The sequence below is a fragment of the Octodon degus genome, unplaced genomic scaffold (genome assembly GCF_000260255.1).
Source record: "Octodon degus isolate 3935 unplaced genomic scaffold, OctDeg1.0 scaffold00040, whole genome shotgun sequence".
Taxonomy (NCBI): domain Eukaryota; kingdom Metazoa; phylum Chordata; class Mammalia; order Rodentia; family Octodontidae; genus Octodon; species Octodon degus.
The window spans coordinates 8,723,886-8,731,988 of NW_004524616.1; positions in this window are offsets into that span (position 1 = coordinate 8,723,886).

Here is an 8,103-nt window from a genome sequence, read left to right on the forward strand (position 1 = left end):
ATTTGAGATACAGACATAAAAATATGCTTTTTTCCTAAATTACTAGATAGTCAAATTGATCTATACACAGTACATCATAAGGTTTAAGCCAATTAAACAAAAAATCCCCAGAGTGTGAAAAAATTATGAGAGGAGTCCAACTGATGAATAAGAGGTGTGGCCAACCTTTTTATTCATTAATGAAGAGCTCCCAATAATCTCAACAGTCTCTCAGGAGACACCCTCATTAAATAGGTCATTAGTTAAGAGAGAAAGTTTTTCAAAAAAGTTATAATAAGGTTTTCTCTTTAAAGATGGTTTTGGTACAAAACTAAATTAGGAAACAAAGGTTTTCATACATGTATGGCAATTCACTATCGTTAATCTTATGGTGTATTTATGATTCCAGGTGTACAGGTCTTTCAAAATGCAAAACAAAGATTGCTTATTGGGATGAGACTTTTTCTCAGATTCAAACTTCTGACTTTAACAAAAAGCTTATGATATATATCCCATTTAAGGATGACAAATTAGATGAAAAATATTTTATGTATAAGATAGAGATGATTGGTTAAAAGTGTTATGTCAAAATGAAAATCTAGGTGTGTCACAAAATGTCATCAATATTGCCTTATTACAATGCTGTATGTGGCTTTGGTTTCTAAGTTTCTGTGTAAAATTATATAACTGTTGTCTGTTAACATTCTATAGGGACTTAAATATTAGAATATCCATGGACAATTATAGAATAAGCTAATAGAAGCTTAAAGAAAATGCTCATTAAGTGAAAAGGGGGAAATGGTATGAGAACACACATGGAAACACCTACATTAATTGTACAAAAAGCTCTATTTATATCAATTTTTTTAAAATCGACTGCCAGATGCATCTTCTGCTGCAGATTGTCATTGGACAGAAGAGGTACTGGAAAACTGATTTGGGTACAAACTTGCCAAAACCTAGAAAATGAGCAAATGAAAAGATTTTGATAGAAAAACAGTACCAATTTGTTTCTTTCTATGGTGGTTTTGATGTCATTTCCAGTAAATGTTAAAGGTACTTTTAGTTATTGTGCTTTATATACATTTTTACATTCTTCTATTAGCTTTAAGTTTTCTAGAGATAGCATTTATATTCTTAAGGCAAGGACCAGAATTTTACTTCCGGTGTAATGTCCATGACAAGAATCTCCTTCCATGATGCTGTTCCAACATTTGCTGGAGGTGTTAAAGAAGAGAACAGAATGATTGAACTCTAGATGGCCATAAATTAGAAATAACAGCCATCGCAGCCACACCTGCTGTAGCTGGAGTAGCACTGAACCAAGGTGTACAGACTTCACTTTGTGCAGCAGTGGCACAAGCAGTGGCACTCAGAACAATTATGGACTTTAAAGACATGTAGATTCAGAGCTGGTACTAAGATAAATGATTTAGAACAAGCTGTTATGCTAGGAGATCAAATTGTTAATCTACAGCATCAACTTTGTTTAAAAAATGATTGAATTACCTCCCCATTCTGTGTAACTCCAACTCCATGGAATCAAACTCATTTCCCTCGGGAAAATGTAAAAAGGCATTTATTGTATCATGATAATATTACCTCTGAGATCCTGTCTCTTCAGCAATGTATTGACAATACTTTTGCAAAATAATGGCCAGAATTGTCTGATGCTCATCTGTTACAAAACATCTCTAATGACATTGAAAACCTTAATCCTTTTCATGTTATTCCACTGTTTACTTGGAGTGCAACAATTTGTCTATATTGCCGCTGTACTGTTTGCGTATCCTGCTTAGTCCGGCAATGAGGATGAGTTCAGCAGCAAGCCATGGACCAAAAATCTGCAGCCCTCACCTTGATGCTTCAAAAAATTTCAGTATAAGAACAAAAACAGGAAATTGTAGCAATATAAACCAGAAGATTATTGTCCCTAGAAAGCATGGAGCGAAGAACAGAGCCTAAGAACAAAAACCTGAGGAAATATGTCATCCCATGTTAATCCCAGAAAGCTGGGATACAGGGAACAACACATTCCTGGAGGCATCTGTCTGCTCTTTGTTGCTTTACCTGGAAAATTACCAACTAATGATATGTAAATTTACAGATTGGTAAATGCCAGAAGGCGATGTAAATAGTGGATAGTTTATGCCAAATTAGTTATGTACATTCCTTAGCCTGGTTTTAGCTCTCAATAAATGCAAGAGATTTCCCTGGCTTGGGGCTCACTTAGAGACTAATCTCAGTGAGACCCTCAACCAGCCTTGCTGTCCTTTTCACAGCTCCAATTGTTCTACAGCAGAGTCATATAGTTTTTGCCCTTGGCTCTGTTAGTACAGTGTATTACGTTTATTGATTTGTGTATGTTGAACCATCTGTACATCCCTAGGATAAAAGTACAACTTGGTCTTGGTTTATAACCTTCTTAGTGACTTGCTGCATTCTGTTTGCCAGTATCTTATTCAGGATTTTGCATCTATGTTCATTAGGGCAATTGGTCTGTAGTTCTCTTTCTTGGTAGAGTCCATCTCTGGTTCTACTATCTAGGTAAAACTTGCTTCTAGGCATGAATTTGGGAGTATTGCTTCCTTTTCAATTTTATTAAAGCATTAGATAAGCAGCAGAATAAGGTTTTCTCTAAATTTCTTATAAAATTCAACAGTGAATCCATCAAGACCTGGACTTTCTTTGATGGTAGGTTCTTAATTATATCTTCAATTTCATTGATTGATATTGGTTTATTTAGAATTTTTATATCTTCTTGATTCAGCTTTGTTAATCCATGTTTGTCTAGGAATCTGTCAAATTCTTCTGAATTTTTCATCTTAGTAGAATACAATTTCTTGAAGTATGTACATGTCTTTGGAATTTTGGAAGAGTCTATTGTGATTTTACCCTTTTAATTACTAATTGCTTTGATCTGAATCCTTTGTTTGATAAATTTGGCTATGAGTTTATCAATTTAATCATTTAAAGAGCCAACCATTTTATTAATTGATGCTTTGTATTGTTTTCTTAGTCTCCATTACATTATTTTCTGCTCTGCTCTTAATACTTTTCTCTCTCATATAAGCTTTGAGCTTGACTTCCTCTTTATTTTGCAGAAGCTTGATGTTCAATGTGAAGTTATTTATTTGAATTCAGTCTGATTTCCTGATATGGGAATTTACCACTATAAATTTCCTTCATAGAATGGCTTTCATTGTGTCCCATAAGCTCCAGTATTTTTGCATTGGATTTATCATTTTAATAAACTGTTTAATTTCTTTCTTTTTTATTTCTTAATTTCATCTGTGCCCCATTGGTTGTTCAGGATGGAGATATATAATTTCCATGGTTCTGAAGTTCTTATGATTTCTGTTGCCATTGATTCCCAACTTCATTGCACTATGGTCTCATAATATGTGTAGGATAATTTCAATTCTTTTGTATTTATTTGAGCATCTTCTATGTGCTAATACATGGTCTATTTCGAAGAACATCCCATGTGCAGTTTAGAAAAATGTGTGTTCTAATGTTATGTAGCTGAACACTGCAGACATCTACCTTCTTTTTTTTTTTTTTTTTTTTTTTGAGATAGGGTCTTGTTATGCAGCTCAGGCTGGCCTTTGGCTCAGTTTATAGCTCAGCATTCTGGTCTCAAACTCACAGCAATTCTCACTCAGCTTCTTCAGTGCTGGGATTACCGATCTGTTCCACCATGCCCGGCTTTCTGTAGACATCTAGTAAGTCTATTTGTTCAAACGTTTGGTTTGATTCTAATATTTTATTGTTGATATTTTTGTCTAGGTGATCTGACTATTTGTTACATGGGTGTTGAAGTCACAATTACAATTGTATTAGAGTTTAATTTTTCATATCTGTTAATATTTGTTTTATGTAGCATTTTTGCATATATATTTGTGACTATTATCTCTTTGTCTTGGATTGTTCCGTTTACATGGATGTCATAACCTTCCTTATCTCTCTTAATCAGTCTTGACTTGAAATCCACTTTAGACAAAGTGAGTAGAATCTATTTATACAAACAGATTTGCTACTTGTTTCTTTTTCTGGGTTGCTGTCATATTGTGTTCCATAGTAGTAACTATTGATTTTGTACTTTAGACCATAGTAGAAGAGTTTAATAGTTATAAAACAGACTGATCATAAATTAGGAGTTTGTATTCAAGGTGTTTCCACTTATTAGAGTGGATTTACCTCGAGTTCCTCTTGACAGAGGAAAAGAAGTGGAGATCTCCACCTGACCTAGCTTTTGTCTCTTGTCTTTATTTTCTAAATCCTCTTGCTTTTTTCACTGGGACCATCAAGAGCATATGGGTTATGGCAGATAAGGGGGTGGTGGGTAGGGATTTTCCCTTCCCACACAACAAAGAGTTCTTCTCTTGGTAGAACCCTTTCAAAAATTCCAAGTATAGTACTGATATTGTTTTACTTAATATCTGCCTCCAAACCAGTAACAAATACAAAGAAAACTGTAAGCTGAGGCTACTTCCAATGTCATTATTTAACTGCTCATTTCTGTGGGATAAGATCACCATGCTGTAATTCTACACATTTAATCAGTATCCATGCTTCATTATACTCACTTTCATTTATTTTACTGCTTTATTACTTTTCTGACAACAGATTGTGCCCAGGATTTGGAAATGTCCCTTGCCAATTTAAGGGCCTAAATCGGTCTAATCAAAGATATACCATCATGGCCAACAGCAACATATGCTTCGGGTCCATACATATCAGAAAACCTTGAAAGGTATAGCCATAAATCTTATGTCTTTGTAGTCATTCAGCTTTGACCTTTTATTAAAAAAGAAAGACTTCTCATGGCTGACACTCAGGTTCCAAACTAATATACTAATATTCCAGGAAAACTTCTGCCTGAATCTTTTCCTTTCACCCCAGTTTTGATCCATCATTCCCTCCCACCACAATCCCATGAAACTCTACCTAGCTTCCCTTTCCTCTTCATCAGCCTCATCACTAGAGTGAAGGACTGGAATATCTGGTGTGCTGAACTTCCCACAAAACCACAATGCACAGGTACAATATCAGGTAGAATGGGAAAGATGAGGATCAACCTCAAACATACTATATTTTTGGCTTCATTTAATCGATAGAAGACCAAGGGTTCCAGCATGCCCTTCAAAAATTATATTCTTGAAGACTGCTGACTCACATTGCCTGACACTTTAAGTATCTTATGCCTACAAGAGAGAAAAAATAATTTGACTCTCTTTGTGAGATTCTCCACTAGACCTGTTGTGGACCCTGATATCTATAAGCTGGCACATCCCAGTCCTTCAAGCTCATTAGCTAGTTATCTATCTCTTGCTCTAATGCCTGATTGGTTCTTAAATTACCAATGGCCAGACATAAATTTAACAAATAACAAATTCATCAAAATGCAATGCATTAGAAGATAATTTGATGAAATATTAGGAGATATTAAACTATCTGTTTTCAGGAGAAACATCCTGAAAACAGATAGTTTAAGAATCAGCCTTGTGGGCCAGCAACATAGCTCAGCAGACTAAGTGCCTGCTTAGACAAGTGCAGGGACCAGGGTTCGATCCCCAGCACTGCATACTATGCCAGGCCCGCCCTCCAGTGCACTTAGCAAGCAATCAAGTCAGGTGTGGTGACACACACCTGTATTCCTAGCTCTGGGGAGGCTGAATACAGGAGGATCACTATGAGTCTGAGCTGCATAATGAGACCCTGTACCAAATACATTAAAAAAAAATCAGCCTAGGTATATGAGTATCAAGCAGGAGGGATAGTACAGACAGGTCAGAAGGTGGAGCAGGAAAAGGTAAGGAGGAAGCAGGAAACACATTTAGCAAAATAGAGCTTGCTTCATAGCACAACACTTTTCTTGGAATATTGCCTCACATCAGATTAGAAGGGGGAGGTAAATCTGTATCTTACCAGACTTTTATGGAGACAGAATGAGAAACAAATTGACAAATACTCAGCAAGGTTTATTTTCCTTAAAACCTCCTACATATTTAAGAGTACATTTATGGTCATAAAGCAGGTTCTGTAAGTCTTGGAAAATAAAATAAAAGGGAAGAATATACAAATTAATTGTTTTATTACTAATCTTTAAGTATTTAAAACATCAAATTGAAGTTAATCTTCCCCTGTAATATTCTCCTTAGTTCAGAAACATCTTTTCTATTATTGGTAAAGCTAGATTATTTTCCAGAATGCTCCAGTGAACTGCTTAGTTCCTATGTAGATTTGGGTTATGGGAGACTGCCAAAATTTTGTTTATTCACTAGATTAAAAACATTCATCCATACATACATACTGTGACATCTATTACCAAGGCATGCATAACAGTATGTGGATTCTTTTCATTTGTAAAATTGCTTGACTCACACGACAAGGTAAATTAACCAGAATTTGCATATCTGGTATATTCCTGCATATATATTTTTCACATCAAAAATTTAATGCTAAGAAATATTATCTTTTATGTATTGTCTTTAAAAAAATACTACTAATAAAATTTAAGCATTGTTTTGGCTATTAAATTTCCTGTGCCTGTCCTTAATTTTAAGTAATTTTATTGAAGCATAAAATATGTTTTATATTATAAAAGCCACACATGTATAAAGTCTACAACTTAATATTTTCACCTACATGCATAGCTACTAATGTTTAATGTGGAGAAACAAGTATGAAAATTTACAAAATGAACAAAATGTATTGAACAGCAAAAGGAAAGAATGGTGGGTTACTTGGAGAGTCAGATCATGATTCTGGAGGAAACGATATTTGAAATGAGTTCATTTATTTTTTCTCATATCAAAAAGTGCCATTTGTCTCAGCAAAGCTCAGGAGTTTCTCTTGTCTTGTCCTGTGAAAAGACAACACGCCCACTTTGTACACCGCTTTACCAAAGGCTGTTGTGGATACTAAGTGATATAATATCGGTAAAGGACAACACTCTCCAGCACAGCATAAGTCTCTACTACGTATGGTTCACATCTCTGTGGTACCAGCTTTTTAGTCATGTTAGTTTTGACACAGTATACTCTTCCTGAGGACTCACAGACAGAACCAGAGAGTCTGGTCAGACATAAACACTCGGATGATCAATCACCTGAAACAATTCCAAAGGGTAACTTTGAAGACTTATCTCACTTTTCATTTTTCTTCATTCTAAACATGCTTTCTTTCTGGGGTTTCTAATCCCTACACAAGTTTGCACTTAGAATTTATGATAAAATACATAGGATAATAAATCCTTCCCAATAGTTTAATAGTGCTAATGTTGCAAACATCTCTCTCAAATTTCTGGAACTGTATTTCTTCTCACTTTAAAAAAAAAAGCATTTTTATTCTCATTCTTAGTTTCTGGAATCTAGTGTTCATATTTAATTCATGAGCAAGAATTATTATCCTCACACCTTAAATTTAGTTGGATAAAGTAGATGACATCCTAAAAATGCGGTCTTTTCACCATTCAGAACTTCTACCAGTGAATACACCCCAATTTAATCTTATCTCAGACTAAAATCATAAATAATTCCTTTTATGCAGTTTCTTATTTATGCAATTATTAAAATTCCTCCTATAAAATACTACAGATGTATGCTTTGTGTTAACTACACTAATTTCTTATTGCTCTGCACAACTGAAGAATAGAAAAGCTTCTAAGAAAAGTCTCTAACTTTCTATTTTTAAGTAGAAGATTGTTAGGTCAATGTTCATGAAAATCATTTTTTCAAAAATTTTAAAATCAAACTTGGCATTTTGGCCCAAAAAGTGTAATAAGTATTGTGAAATAGGAAGAAAATGTTCAAATGGAAAGGAGAACTAGGAAAGGAGAGAGGAAAAGGAAAGAAGGGAAAAGAAAAAAAGAGTAGATGAGAAGACAACTTGAAAATAAGGAGGAAAAGTGGGGTTGAAAGAGGGAAGGGAAATGGGGAAAAAAAGAATCAAGATATATCATGTGCGGGTACAAATTCTACATGATAAATGTGATCATTATGCATATCTAAAATGTACCAATGAAATTAATTTTAAAAATTTGGGTATTTTGACATTAAAATGCCATTTATGTTAATTATATCTATATGTGGCACTGATTAAGCTAAAGTTAAAATATTT